This window comes from Tachyglossus aculeatus, chromosome 1 (genome assembly GCF_015852505.1).
Source record: "Tachyglossus aculeatus isolate mTacAcu1 chromosome 1, mTacAcu1.pri, whole genome shotgun sequence".
Lineage (NCBI taxonomy): Eukaryota > Metazoa > Chordata > Mammalia > Monotremata > Tachyglossidae > Tachyglossus > Tachyglossus aculeatus.
In genome coordinates this window covers 41,437,660-41,452,183 of record NC_052066.1, presented here as the reverse complement: position 1 = coordinate 41,452,183, position 14,524 = coordinate 41,437,660, and the positions used below count along the sequence as shown (strand labels likewise).

The 14,524-nt window shown below is 41.1% G+C and overlaps 1 protein-coding gene across 2 annotated transcripts in view; it reads left to right on the top strand.

Moving 5' to 3' along the window:
* Positions 1 to 14,524, top strand: part of LOC119930739 (schwannomin-interacting protein 1) — an 823,807-nt gene that overhangs the window by 343,736 nt on the left and 465,547 nt on the right. The window lies entirely within an intron of this gene.

Here is a 14,524-nt window from a genome sequence, read left to right as displayed (position 1 = left end):
TGCTTAGTACAGTGTTCTGAACTGATTGAATGAATGAATACAATCTCTGTCCCACCTGGGGCTAACAGTCTAAGTGGGAAGGAAAAGAGGCATTTTTGTTTGAAAACTTGTTGGTCTCCCAGCAGACCACTTTTCACACCAGTTCTGGTGGTGTCAGTGGTGAGACGGCATCCAGGGATGCGAGATATAAAACCTCTTGCACAGTTTCTCTGTGAAAATACGGTGTTGAACTTTGGCTACTGTTATTTAGCCTCTTCCCCTTTGGGTGAGCGTGTCTCAGACACCACTGCTTAACTGGTTGAAGGTATATCGTATGTGGGACATGGGGTTGAGTTGGTTTTACAGAAAAGGTGATGGTTGAGGCTGAGTTATCCAAATTCTTTCTCCCAGGAAACTAGTGCCCAGTGGCAGACATTGCAAGATGACTGGTAGGGAAAATGGGTGCTGTGTAGGATCACAGAACAAGATATTTCTGAGCCTTCAACAGCTGCAGATCCCAACTTACCCATTAACTGTCAACAGTGAATATGATAGTGGTAGTGATAGTATTCATTTAGGCTTCATTGCATGCAAAACACTGTGTTATGTGCTGGGAAAGCTATAGATGCTACACAGACATGGTCCCTGGCCTCAAGGGGCTGACTACCTAAGAATGGTGAAAGGAGATGTTGGCAATGGGCATGTAAAGAAAGCCAAACAAAAAGACTAGGATGACAAACAGAAAAATTATAATCGAGGTATTTTTAAGTGCTTATTGCGAGATATGCACTGTGCTAAACACTGGAATTGATGCAAGATAGTGTTTCAGGTTAGACACAGTCCCTGTCCTAAGTGGGGTTCCCAGCCTATGTAGAAAGGAGAACAGGAATTTAATTCCCACTTTACAGATGAAGAAACTGAGGCTCAGAGAAATGAAGTGATTTGCCCAAGGTTTCACAGCAGGCAAGTGGAAGAGACGGGATTAGAATCCAGGTACTGTGTCTCCTAGGCATGTGCCTTTGCAGTAAGCCATGTCACAGCAGGACCTTGGGCTTTTCATAGCTCAGACCAAGGGTCTTGGAAGTCACAGGGGAGGGGGGGCACCCCAGTGACCTTCTCAATGTTCTAGAAGTTCAGAAGATTTTCTTAGGGAGCTGAGTCCTCCTCTGGGATGGAGCAAGGAAGCCCCCTTGGGAGCCCCCAGAATCCCAGGGGAAAGACAGTGTCCTTCCTGCATGATGGGGCACCAGGGTGGGGTGGGAGCAGGGAGAATGGTGGAACAGCTAATGCAACTGCAGGTGGTCGAGTCCTTCCCTGGGCTGGAGAAGGGGAACCATGGGAACCCCAGTGTCCTGGCAGAGAGGCAGCGTCCTTCTCGCACAACTGGGCACCAGGGCTCAAGTGTAAGGTGAAAAGTAGAACAGCTAATGCGGCTGCCAATGGTCAGGTCCTTCCTTCCCTTTGTAATAAAGGAGTGAGTGGGAGGACGATTCAGCATATTTGACTTAATTATGTATGATAATCATGAAATAGCACTTGTCTCTAAGCCACGTAAACCCGAGAACGGAAAGAGGTAAAAAAGTCAGCTCTTATCCAACTCCATATGAATTTATGCTGGGAAGTGCAGAAAGATTTGTGTATGTGCCTGAGTATATGAAATAAAAACTTCATCGCAATGCACTGGAACTCCCAATTAATGTAGTTATGAAAGTATTTTAAAATATAGATTTAAAATATTCCTTTATATATGATCAAAGTACTTTTCAAACATACTTTAACATTTTGAAAAGTTTAAATATAGCTCAGCAGTTAGATTTACTTGTTCTATTTGATCATTCTAATGAAAATAATTATAAAGTGTTTTTCTCCTTTATTCAATTATTCACAGTATGATGAGAGTACTTAAACTTCCTGCAGATAAGGCATTCAATCATGTTTAGTATTCCTTGATATTTTTATACCATCTTAAAAATTACTGAATGCCTAAGAATGTTGCTGTCCTTGTTATTTAGTCCCTTATGTGCATCAGTGATTTTATAATGCTTGTATCAGAGCTCAGTGGTTTAATTACTACCATTTAAGGTTATGGCTCAGGAATTACTAATCAAAAAAAGTTAACGTAAGACAAGTTTACAGGTTTTTTTCAACTGTTGGGTTTTCCAACCTGTGACAGTGATCTAAACTTTTTTATTGTTACTCTCTCTTGAATAATCCTGTCCACCTCTCAATCAGTGGTGAAACTCAAAGTTTACAAAACCCCCTCTTAAAGATCCTGTTACTGTATAGCATTAAGAATTAATACTACTATTACTACTAATAATAATAATAATGAGGCTGATTTCAGCAATATGTTAGAAAACTTGACTCTCTTCCAGTGATACATTCTTACTTCAATCTTAGAATGAAAAATAGAGGTTGGAGTGGAGTTCAAATGTGGAGTGACCTAAGTCCTTGGAATCTAAGGCAAAATTCATGGACACTGGAGTTCATTAATAATATGTGCTGGAGTTATTTTCTTCCTCTTCCCCAGAAAAATGTTCCCGAACTGCCCAGGGCATAGGGAGTAAACTGTGACTGTAAGCCTGTTGTTGGGTAGGGACTGTCTATGTTGCCGACTTGTACTTCCCAAGTGCTTAGTACAGTGCTCTGCATACATTAAGCGCTCAATAAATACGATTGAATGAATGAGTAAACATGAAAAGAAAGGCAAAGCCAGGTAGCCGGTTTGTAATGAATGGTGCTTATCACAGAGTAAATGTCACTGAATGAGAAATGTCTGCTGGGAGTAGAGGTTTTCAATATGCATTAGATCAATCCAACAGTCCATTAGTGGTATTTAGAAGCAGCGTGGCTCAGTGGAAAGAGCACGGGCTTTGGAGTCAGAGGTCATGGGTTTAAATCCCGGCTTGGCCAATTGCCAGCTGTGTGACTTTGGGCAAGTCACTTAAATTCTCTGTGCCTCAGTTACCTCATCTGTAAAATGGAGAGTAAGACGGTGAACCCCCCATGGGACAACCTGATCACCTTGTAACCTCCCCAGTGCTTAGAACTGTTCTTTGCACATAAGTGCTTAATAAATGCTATCATTATCATTATTATTTATTGAGCACTTACTGTGTGCAGAGGGCTTTACTAAGCACTTGGGAGAGTAAATACATACAATAGAGTTGGTAGACACATTCCCCTCCCATGAGGAGTTAAAGTCTAGAAGGAGATAGTTATTAAAATAAATTATGGATACGTTCCTAAGTGCTGTGGGGCTGCAGATGGGTGACTCTCAAGTGCTCATAGGGCACAGATCCAAGTGCATAGGTGACACAGAAGGGAGAGGGAGTAGGGGAAATGAGGACTTCACTGGGGAAGGCTTCTTGGAGGAGATGTGATTTTAATAAGGCTTTGAAGATGGGGAGAGTGTTGGTCTGTTGTTTATGAAGGGGGAGTAAGTTCCAGGAGAGAGGGAGGACAGCACTCTCTCCAAAAGGTGTTGATTAAATTATGGTTAGACGAGGCGAAGAAATGTTGCGGAAGCTACTATTAGGCCACCATGGTAGATATCCCTATTCTCACAGAGAAGCTAGGATGATACATAATAGTCTTGGGACAACCTGATCACCTTGTAACCTCCCCGGCGCTTAGAACAGTGCTTTGCACATAGTAAGTGCTTAAGGAATGCCATCATTAGAGAAGCAGCGTGGCTCAGTAGGAAAGAGCACGGGCTTTGGAATCAGAGGTCATGGGTTCAAATCGGCTCCGCCAACTGTCAGCTGTGTGACTTTGGGCAAGTCACTTCACTTCTCTGTGCCTCAGTTACTTCATCTGGAAAATGGGGATTAAATCTGTGAGCCCCACGAGGGACAACCTGATCACTTTGTAACCTCCCCAGCGCTTAGAACAGTGCTTTGCATATAGTAAGTGCTTAATAAATGCCATTATTATTATTATTAGTCTTGTCTGACCTCAGTTACACATGAGCCATTACCTTATTGCTGAGTTATTGTTACTTAGGGGTGAGAGATGGAGCATCTTGACCTGGGGATTAGAAGGGGAAAGTATGATGGTCCTGAAGGGAACCGAATGCTGGCAATAGAGCACTAGGCTGCGTGGAATTGATTAGCAAAATTATTCATTTATGGGACCTCACGAAATACATATGGATCCCCTCTGAAACTGCACGGGGAGTTTCAAGCGCTTAGTGCAGTGCTCTGCACACAGTAAGTGCTCAATAAATACGATTGAATGCACAGTATATGTGCAATTGGGAGAAATCTAGGCCAGTATATTATCTATCAATTAAGGAGCATTATTTATTGAGCACTTACCATGTGCAGAACACTGTACTAAGTGCTTGGGAGAGTGGAGTACAATAGAGTACGTAGACGTGATGTCTGCTCGCAGGGAACACTAAACTAGATGATGCACAGACAGATTAGGTCCAGATACTTTTGTTTAGTCAGTTTCCTAAATTAAACTTTTATCCCCACACCCTGTTTCTCCCCCCATTGCCTCTCCCAAGGACTTAGACCCACCACCCAAGCACTTAAGGGCTCTCTACCCCACCCTAATTGAGTTGGGGAGTGAGGATTGAAAGTCAATCAATCAATCATTTATTGAGCACTTACTGTGTGCAGGGCACTGTACTAAGCGCTTGGGAGAGTACAAACAGCAATATAACAGAGACATTCACTGTCCACAAGGAGCTCACAGTCAGGTTGGGAGAAGGGACAGAGGGACCAGGAGAAGAGAGGGAAAAATAAAAAATATTGTCCTGCCATTGGATTAGAAATTCCCAGTGCACACTCTAAAAGGGAGACTGACTTCCCTTCTCTGGCTCCCTTGGAGGTCAGGAGAGGAATGGTATTTGAAAAGGACATACTACACGGGCCAGGCACTGCTCTAAGCACTGACACAAAGTAAAAAAGTTGAACACAATCCCTGTCCCACATGGGGCTCACATTTTACAGATGAAGTAACTGAGGCACCGAGAAGTGAAGTGGCTTGTCCAAAGTCACACAGCAGACAAGAAGCAGAGCTGGGATTAGAACCCACATCCTTTTGACTCCTAGGCCATGCTTTAACCAATATGCCACACTGCTTCTCCTCACAAGATTAGGAAGGGTTCCCAATATCGCCTTCTCTCCCTCTCAAGGTTGTATTATCCAGCTGCACATTGTGGAGTGATAAGATCAAATATACTAAAACTGCTTACAAGAAGAAGCTTCCACAGTAGAGAGATCTTTATGGTGCATTAAATTATCTCATTCTTTAAGGGTATAAACATCGGCTCTGCTGCGAATTGTATATTTGGCTATTATTTCTTTGGATACTGTAGTTCCTGTAAATGGAATTTACACCAGTGCCATGTTAACACCATTTCACATTCTGCTGTTCTATTACCCACTGCACTTGAATCAATTGAATGAAAGAGGCCCTTTCTGGTGTATTGATTTTCATTTATCCAGACTCATCTGTTTGCTTTGCAGCATGCTTATGCACAGGACCAGGGCACAATTAAACTGCCTCTCCAGTATTGGTTTCCTTTACTTAATCCCTATAAACCAAAATGAGCTAAAAGTAAATGTAGTTACCAAAATGTGATGAAAATCCAGATGGTGAAGAAAACTTAGAATGTTGCAAAAGTAAAGCTGTGTGAGTTATCATGCCTGAACCTTTTGAACTTTTCCCTTATGAAAATGCTCCTTTGCCTTCAAAACTGATTTTACACTTTTGACCATTCAGTATTTTAAATGAAAATTCCATTTCTTTGGGCCCGGTGGTTGAGCCTGCACAGGGCAAAGCCACACATATTTCTGATGATATCCTGACCCCACCGGCTTCTTGGTGGTGGAATTATGTCCCATCCCATTTTCACTCAACCCAAAAGGAGACAGGCGACCAGTGTCATATATCCTGATGTACGGACTGACCCAATCTATAAATCCACCTCCATTTCAACTCAGAAAATGAAGGTTAGACTTGCTCTAGAAGTATGGTGCTATAAATCAATCTCGCTTCCTGTCCAATTATTGACCCCCCCCCATCTTTCCTCCCAATGAGGCCTGCTGCCTCCACATTGCCATCACCACCCCACTTCCAGTGCCCGACCTTAAGAGGTGAAAACTTAAGAAATTGATTTACTGATCTGGTGACAGGTTCATAGTTATTGGGTTCAGCCTGGACATACATGGATTTTTGGCTTGAGATTTTATCCCCTCAGGTGTCTCCTAATTGTTCCAAGAATTCACTCAAATGTGGCTCCTGCCAAAAGGCATTGGGATAATAATAGTAATAAAAAAAAATAACTGTGGCATTTTTTAAGTGCTTACTATGTGCCAGGAACTGTTCTAAGCACTGGGGTGGATACAAACAAATTGGGTTGGGCACAGTACCTATCCCACATGGGGCTCACAATCTTAATCCCCATTTTACAGAAGAGGGAACTGAAGTATAGAGAAGTTAAGTGACTTACCCAAGGTCACACAGCAGACACATGGTAGAGGAGGGATTAGAACTTAGATCCTTCTGACTCCCAACCCCATGCCCTATTCACTGCTTCTCAGGCCACACTGAGACCACCCTTCTAAATCTGGTCTCCTGTCTTTCTGAAGGTCAGCACTGTCATGAAATTTCCCTGTGTGTCAACGTGGAGGGTCAAAAAAAAGTCCAAAATGCTGTCTAATGTCAGGGTATCAGGAAGAACTCTGAAACCAAACTAGAAGAGGCTCTGGAAGCATGAGATAATCTTTGCTAATAATTCTAGCTTGGTGCCAAAAGTTAAATTTGACTCCTGCAGATTCAGGCAGAAAAGAAATTTTTATGCCAAGAAATCCTTTCCATAAATACGCCTCCCACATGCAGATACAACCAGTGTAGCAAAATTCAGAGTTCTTCAATTCATTCAATCGTATTTATTGAGTGCTTACTATGTGCAGAGCACTGTACTAAGTGCTTCAATGTTTCGATGATGCATAATATGATACGATTAGCGCTTAGTACAGCGCTTAGTACTTAAGCGCTAGTACAGTGCTCTGCACACAGTAAGCGCTCAATAAATACGATTGATTGATTGATGATGCATGAGACTAGTCAATCCTTTTAATAAAACTGTGTTGGTGGGCATATGTGTATCAATTTAACTTGTGACTGTAATACTAGGGTATTATATAAACTGAAAAAAGTGATCAAAAGAAATAAAAAGCATCTGGTGTTATAGCTCATGATAAAAAGGAGTAGGTTTTGCAGGAATATACATCTTTTGGGAAATTTCATTGACTCAAAATCAAATTGTGCTGCATCTTGTAAATTTACTTTGCATCTACTGTTGCGGGAACCTTTTCTTTTTTCATATAATTTGAATCACCATAGGTATTTTTTTGAGTGGGGAGTTTGTTATGTGGCCAGAAAGCTACTATTTACAATGTCAAAATCTAGACACCATAAATATAGAAAATTGATAACATAATGTATCATCAATGTATACAACATAAGAACCTAGAAAACTCTATTGGGTCAGAGCGATATCCATCTAGTTCATGGTTCCGTTTCCAATAGTGACCACAGGAATTTGGAACAACTATGTGATGGTAAGCTTTCTTGATAGTCATCCTGCGTTTGGTGATAAACCAGTTAGCATTCATAACTTTATCCTCTACATCTCTAACTTTCCCTCTGATAGCCCAATATGGATTGTTTAGCCATTGATTTAGCAAACCTTCTCTGGAACCTATTGATGATTTCGACTTTAAGCCATAAGCTTCAAAGTGTTTGAAGAAGTATTTCATCTTGCTTGTTTTGAATATGCAATCTTCTAACATCAATGGCTGTCTTCTAATCCTGGCGTGGTGGGAGTTGGTGAACAAAGATTCCATCCTCGGCCTGTCCATATATTTCAAGATTTTTTTTTCAGATTGGCTTCTTATCTCAATTCCATTGTAACTAGGCCGAAATATAGGGCAAGAACTCTGACAAGAAATAACTACAGTTTCTGGTGTCTAAGAGCACGGGGATCCTTTCTGAAAGCAAGACTGTTCTTTACCTCTTGTTAACTGTATTGATCAACCTTAAAGCATGTGCTGCCTGTTATTAGTCTTCAAAGCCTCTCTGTGGTATTAATGGTATTAGATACCAAACAAAAATATCCCACTTCATAGGAGAAATAAAAAAGAAAAACAATTGATTTAGTTTCTTCTAGTGAGCTTCAAAATTGATTTGTTTTTGACGTCAGAAAACATTTCAAACTGTGAGGTGTTGAATGGGCTTAAAGGACCCTGAAAGACCCAAATAAGGAAAGATGGAAAAAGCGACATAAGTAGTTCGACTTTAATTGTATCAGCTGCTCTTACCTTGAAGGAACTCATTGTTTCTGTTCCCTTGGGGCAAAGGATTGAAAGGAGAATTACTCAGACATATGGAGATGTGAACCTTCCTAGATCATGAGAAGCAGCATGGCTCAGTGGAAAGAGCATGGGCTTTGGAGTCAGAGGTCATGGGTTCAAATCCCGGCTCTGCCACTTGTCAGCTGTGTGACTTTGGGCAAGTCACTTAACTTCTCTGCGCCCCAGTTACCTCATCTGTAAAGTGGGGATTAAGACTGTGAGCCCCTCGTGGGACAACCTGATCACCTTGTAACCTCCCAGCACTTAGAACAATGCTTTGCACATAGTAAGTGCTTAATAAATGCAATTATTATTATTATTATCATTTACAAATAGGAATCCACACCTGCATTTCAGTGTGTTTTTTTCTCTTTTTTTATTACAAAAGACCAAATGAGTTTTTGCCACATTTCATAAATTGAGTAAAATCACTTTAATCTGCTTCAGTAATATTGATGATATATATGCCCCAAAGGGAAGAACAGAGAACTGAGATGGAGGAGACCTGGGTTCTTATCCCAACTCTGCCAGGTACCTGCTGCATGACCTTGGATGTCACATAACTTCTCTGTTTTATTTTCCTCAACTGTAAAATCAGGATTAAATATCTATTTTCCTTCCATCCCTCTTAGACTGTTGGCCCTGTGTGGAACAGGAACTGACTACCTTCTGCCTACCTCAGCACAGTGCATGGAACAAAATAAGTGTTTTAGAAATACCACTATCCTTATTATTATTATTATACAGCCCCCCAAAATTATGTGTCTAATTACAGCAATAGAGAGGAAAAAGATCTGTGAACATGACATAAATTTGAAACCTATAGAAATGTTCTTTTCTAGTTCGTGATAAGAAAATACAAGAACTATTTTCTGAATCTGTGATAAATATTAAAGTCCACATTTTATATGGGTTATATGCAAAGTCTTTATTTTAGTTTCCTCAACAGACAAATGGCATAGCATTTCACATATAATAATAATAATAAAAATGATGGCATTTATTAAGTGCTTACTATGTGCAAAGCACTCTTCTAAGCACTGGGGGAGTACAAGGTAATCAGGGTGTCCCACGGGGGTCTGTCAGGCTTCATCCCCATTTTACAGATGAGGGAACTGAGGTCCGGAGAAGTGAAGTGACTTGCCCAAAGTCACACAGCTGACAATTGGCAGAGCCGGGATTTGAACCCATGACCTCTGACTCCAAAGCCCAGGGTCTTTCCACTGAGCCACGTGGCTTCTACTATGTGTCTAAGGAATGTCTTAGTGCCTTTGATTTGTTTTGAAACATTTCTCAAGGCCAAACTGCAGAGATTATCCTAATTTTCCAGATGATCCATCTAAAACACAGATTGCTGGAGGGATTTGCCCTCAGTTACTCAGTGACTGAGCCAGGAATGAAATACAGTCTTTTTGAATCCACATCCATGTTTCTTATCATGAATATGGGAAGAAAGACAATAAGGCTTGATTCAGAAAGGAAGCTGAACTCCTCCTCTTGAATCTCTAGAAAAATTAATGTAATTGTTATCAATTTATTTTAATGAATGTGTAACCATTGCTTTAGTAAGATAATTTCCTATAATACTAAGTTATTTCTAAACATTACATTTCATTTAGAATTCTAGGACTCAGCTTCTGCAAAGAAAGCAAAAGGTGGTTGTTGCAACAAAAAAAGTTCAAATTCACACTTCGTTTTCATTTCACAAAATAATTATTTGTTATACCCTTTTTAAATCTTATGACTAGTGAGAAGATGCCTAAATCAATCAAGCAATCAATGATATTTATCGAGTGCTTACTGTATACAGAGCACTGTACTCAGTGCTTGGGAGAATAATCAGTCAATCAGAGATATTTACTGAGCACTTCTTGGGGGCAAAGCACAATCCTAAATGCTTGGGAATGTGCGCTACAATAGCATTGGTAGACACAATCCTTGCACTCAAGACACATAGACTACAGCTTTAAGGATGCCTATGCTGAATAGCTTAAGGAAGGACACTATAACAGGACACTCCTGGCTGGGACCAACAGGACTCTGGTAATGTGGACAGCAGACTGTGTGTTCAGCTCCCTTGGGTAGAGGTTGAGGATCCTAACTTTCCCTGGCCTTCCCACCCAACACTGTCTTGACCCCACATCACCTTTCCCTTTCAGGGTGAGCTATCTCCATGACTTCCTGCTACCTTCTCTAGATGAGCACCCCCAACCCCAGACCCCTGCAATCCCTGGAATGGGGAGAGCTACGCTTGAACCCCCATCAATCGGGTTACAGCAACAATCCAGTCTGGCATGAAAGGAACTTCCGGGCTCCCCAGCCAAGCAGAGGGGAGAGTGGTGAAGGGACTGAAAAGTTGATTGATGTTTCAATGAAAAATCCAAACCTTTTATAAAGAATCCTTTTATTTCTGAAGGTGAAGAAACAGAGGATCCATGTAAGACATAAAACTAAAGATGGTGGCTGCTCATGCCATACAGGGAGGAAGGGCAGGGACTCAGCACATGCATTGCCACCATCTTGAGGAGGATTATGGCGTGGACACCATCTTGACTATCCCAAGTGATGGTTATATTGAGAGGGTCAGGAGTTCTCCCCTCTATTGCTAACCTTCTCACTGTACCTCGATCTCTTCTATCTGGACACTGACCTCTCGCCCACATCCTGCCTCTGGCCTGGAACACCCTCCCTCCTCTTATCCTGTAGACAATTACTCTCCCCCGCTTCAAAGTCTTATCAAAAGCACGTCTCCTCCAAGAGGTCTTCCCTGACTAAGGCCTCCTTTCCTCTTCTCCCATTCCCTTCTGCGTTACCCTGACTTGTTCCCTTTATTCATTCCCCAGCTCCCAGCTCCATAACACTTTAATCCATATCTGTAATTTATTTATTTATATTTATCTCTGTCTCCCCCTCTAGACTGTAAGCTCGTGGTGGGCAGGGAATGTGTCTTTTTATTGTTATATTGTACACTCCCAAACATTTAGTACAGTGCTCTGCATACAGTATGTGCTCAATACATACAGTTGATTGATTGGCTGGCAGGATAAAGGAAGAAATGCTTCTCTCCCTTGGATAAAAATTCTAAGTGTTCCCTTCCTGCAGGGTTAACTTGCTTTCCCTTCACTGGTCCGAAAATCATGGGCCATGTTATTTAGAATTTGCCCAACATTTTATTGTTGAAAAGTTTTCCCTTTGGCAAATCATTTGGCAAATTTATTCTGCCTAAAATGGTTGAGAAATTCACCCTTAGTTAAAACGGAATTATTTGTAAGTCTTTACAATGCAGTCAAGCATTTCTTTTTGTTTGTGTAATCAAGAATGTACATTAATATTGCTTCTCTTCTGAAGCACAGAGAGAACACCCTCTGCTATTATTTTAACGTTCCTTCATATTATAAGTAACATAGTTATATACCTTACCTCCTTCTTCTAAGATAATAGTTGTTAGTCTTGCAATATGCATGAAAGGTCAAAAAGGGGGTCAAAGAACATCATAAAACACAGGTTAGTATTCCATAGACGACTATGTAGGGCTTAGGAACAACAACAAGTTATAGTTTAATTTGAGATAAGCAATTTATAATGATAATAATGATTTTGGTACTTGTTATGTGCTTCCTATGTGTCAAGCACTGTAATAACCACTGGAGTAATTACAAGATAATCAGGTTGGGCATAGTCCCTGTCCCACGGATATTTAATTTCCATTTTTTAGGTGAGGAAACTGAGGATGGGGCAGTTAAATCACTTGCCCAAAGTCATTCAGAAGGCAAATGGTGGAGCAACTTTTCTATAGTTTCATGAAGAAAAGGAAAAAAATTATTTTGTGGAGCTAAAAAAAAAAAAGACACTTTAAAGAAGCGCACTTCACTTCCTGAAACTGAAATCTGGTTTCAGGTTTTAGCAAATGATAAAGTGGCTCTAATGCCTGCTTAATGGCGAGTGAAAACTGTAGGAGCTCTCTAAACTATGTGCACACAATTCTAGGAAAATGATTTCCGGAATAATCTGGTGTACTAGGGTAGTTTAACAGGCACTGTGATGGCTTTTTTAAATCTCAGTGGCATCAGGGACATTCTCTATTACCCCTTTCAACTGTCCCCATATCACCTTCATTATCTGCCCACATCATTAGACACCAGAGTCAGTAGACTGCCCAAATGCGTTTTGTTTTCTTATGGACACAATTTCCCTGAGAGCTAACCACAGCCCAACAGAAGATCCATCCGACTTAGTTTACTCAAGCCCAGGAGTTCTGCTGGAATGCATGCCTGCCTGATTTCTTGAATAGGTACCAACTGTTAGGCTAATTAAGTGTGTACCCTGAGGTGGTTCACCACTACACTGTTTTGTGAGAAAAGGAAGTATTTTCAATGATGCAAATTTTAAAATGTGAAGCATAGAGGTGTACTGCAGTATAAAAATGCAAAAATAATTTTGCCCTGAAAATACGCTGCTACCTTTGCCTGTGTCCTACTGGGACAGTGCCACTGTTGAGGTTACTGGACTGGTAACAGAAGAGGATGAGATTAGCGTTGCTCACTGTCATACAAGCCTCATTATACAACATCTGAAATCTCTGAATATGCAGTAGCATAAATTTTTAACCTCTGGCAAGCATGCATTCTAAGTCAAACTGCATTTTACTGTGACCTCAAGAACAATCAAGTTTCCATGAAAAAGCATTGTTCTTACTGAGGGGGAAGGGAAAACATTTCTGGTCAAGCAAGATAAATTGCAACATTTGCTACACTGGAGGGGAGGATAAGTACAATGAATATTTTAATGAGCACACACCATGCAGAAGGGAAAACAGATATCATCAAACCTATCACACCGCACATCGAGCAAGATGGAAGCCACACTGGAATAGCAGCTCTCTTCCCCAGGAGGTCTTAGTCCAAAATAATCCCAAATAACAGACAAAATTGCTTTAACCTTGGGTTTTCTGTTGACAGATGTAAGTCCTGAAAGAAGAACACTTGTCAATGCATCACCCCACACCTCATCTCTCCCCTGGAGTCCTGGTTTGGAAACCATGAAGCTAATCAATCATGCATCGGCCATTTGGGTCAGTGGGTCATCCTGAAGCTATAATTAGCCCGTTGGACCTTCCCTGTAGCTTCCCATAACCCCTCTGGTTCATTATGGACTGGAGAGCTCTCAGGAGGGTGGGGGAGTTCTGGGACTCCCACTGGGATTTCCATTGGCTCCAGAGCATCTCCGAGGCTCCAGTGATAGACTAGCACCCAGAATGTAGTCAGTGTGTTCTCGGGAGTTCCCAAGAAAAAATACAGTAAACATTAGTTAAGTGGCTGGGAAAACATCTCTGAGTGTTTAAACTCTGGTTGTTTCGGGTGGAAAAATTGAAGGATTATCTGTGAAAGCAGGAGAAGGTCACCAACAATAAGGGCCTGCCACATGGACAGCATTAAGGTGATGCTTGTGGCAAAACAGCTTCACTGATAGCAGGATACCCTATGATGGACTATGCTACATAGCTTTGAATAATGGTATCGAATTACCATTGGATCAATACAGTAAGAAGAAGAAATGATAGATCAAAAGAGCAACCTCTCTCTTCCTTGCCACAAAGCTTTCAGGGTGAACAGAAAGCCAAGAAGCCGATCAAAAATCAGTAGCAGACAATTATTCAATCGATAATATTTATTAAGCACTTACTGTGTACTTATCGCTGTACTAAGTGCTTGGCAAAACACTGTACAGGGCAAAATCAGGGTGGCAAAGACTTTCTGCATGCACACAGTGTGCAATGACATTTTAGTCATGCTCTAGCTAATTCGACTATACCCACACTCATGGATAGGAATCATCAGTAGCTTCATCAATCAATCAATCAATGGTATTTATTGAGCGCTTACTTTGTGCAGAAGTACTAAGTGCTTGGGAGAGTACTATAAAACAGAATTGGCAGATGTGTTCCCTGCCCATAATGATCAAACACAAAAGGCAGCTACGTACCATATTTATTTGAATAATTTTCCCACCTTCAGTTTTGAGGAATAAATAAAAATTCATTTTGGTACAAGCTAATTGTAAGCAGTGATAGAACAGTACATTGGGAGAGGAGGAGAAACGTGTCAATGTAACAAAACAGCAGAAGCAGGGAGATAAATTCACTCAGACTGCCAGGAGTTGAGGGGAGAGAACAC